Here is a 1,795-nt window from a genome sequence, read left to right on the forward strand (position 1 = left end):
CTTAGGCTACTGGACACCATTAGCTCCAGAGGGTTCGAACACAGGATCTTAACCTTGGTCGTCCGTTCCCGGAGCCGCGCCGCCGTCCCCCTCGCAGAGCCAGAAGTCAGAAGCCGGCAGAAGCAAGAAGACATCGAAATCGGCGGCAGAAGACTCCTGTCTTCACATGAGGTAGCGCACAGCACTGCAGCTGTGCGCCATTGCGCCCACACTACCCACACACTCCATTCACTGTAGGGTGCAGGGCGCAGGGGGGGGCGCCCTGGGCAGCAATTAGGATACCTCTTGGCAAAAAGACACATATATACAGCTGGGCACTGTATATATGTACGAGCCCCCGCCATTTTATTACACAGACCCGGGACAGAAGCCCGCCGCTGAGGAGGCGGGGCCTTCTTCCTCAGCACTAACCAGCGCCATTTTCTCTTCACAGCTCCGCTGAGAGGAAGCTCCCCAGGCTCTCCCCTGCAGTATCAAGGTAGACAAAGGGTAAAAAGAGAGGGGGGGCACATAAATTTAGGCGCAAATTATCATAAACAGCAGCTACTGGGTAAACACTAAGTTACTGTGTAATCCCTGGGTTATATAGCGCTGGGGTGTGTGCTGGCATACTCTCTCTGTCTCCCCAAAAGGCCTTGTGGGGTCCTGTCCTCAATTAGAGCATTCCCTGTGTGTGTGCGGTGTGTCGGTACGTTTGTGTCGACATGTTTGACGAGGACGGTTACGTGGAGGCAGAACAAGTGCAAGTGAATGTGGTGTCGCCGCCGACGGCGCCGACACCTGATTGGATGGATATGTGGAAGGTGTTAAATGATAACGTAAGCTCCTTGCAAAAAAGGTTGGATAATCAGTCAGGGTCTCAACCCGTGTCTGATTCTACAGCTCAGAGGCCGTCAGGGTCTCAAAAGCGCCCACTATCCCAGTTGGTTGACACAGATGTCGACACGGATTCTGACTCCAATGTCGATAACGATGAGGCAAAGTTGCAGCCTAAAATGACTAAAGCCATCCGATACATGATTATAGCAATGAAGGATGTATTGCACATATCTGAGGAAAACCCTGTCCCTGACAAGAGGGTTTTATGTTTGGGGAGAAAAAGCAAGAAGTGACTTTTCCCCCTTCACATGAATTAAATGAGTTATGTGAAAAAGCGTGGGATTCCCCTGATAGGAAAGTACTGATTTCCAAAAGGTTACTTATGGCGTATCCTTTCCCGCCAACGGATAGGTTACGCTGGGAATCCTCCCCTAGGGTAGACAAAGCGTTGACGCGCTTATCTAAGAAGGTGGCCCTGCCGTCACAGGATACGGCCGCCCTAAAGGATCCTGTGGATAGGAAGCAGGAAGGTATCCTGAAGTCTGTTTATACACATTCTGGTACTCTTCTGAGGCCAGCAATTGCTGCGGCCTGGATGTGTAGTGCTGTAGCAGCATGTGAGTTAGATACCCTGGACAGGGAGACTATTTTACTGACCCTAGGACATATCAAAGACGCTGTCCTATATATGCGGGATGCCCAGAGGGACATTTGCCTGCTGGGCTCTAGAATAAACGCAATGTCGATTTCTGCCAGAAGGGTCTTATGGACTCGGCAATGGACAGGTGATGCCGACTCTAAAAAACACATGGAGGTGTTGCCTTATAAGGGTGAGGAATTGTTTGGGGACGGTCTCTCGGACCTAGTTTCCACGGCTACGGCTGGGAAGTAAATTTTCTTGCCATATATTCCCTCACAGCCAAAGAAAGCACCGTATTACCAAATGCAGTCCTTTCGTTCACAGAAAAGCAAGAAA

The sequence above is a fragment of the Pseudophryne corroboree genome, chromosome 1 (genome assembly GCF_028390025.1).
Source record: "Pseudophryne corroboree isolate aPseCor3 chromosome 1, aPseCor3.hap2, whole genome shotgun sequence".
Taxonomy (NCBI): domain Eukaryota; kingdom Metazoa; phylum Chordata; class Amphibia; order Anura; family Myobatrachidae; genus Pseudophryne; species Pseudophryne corroboree.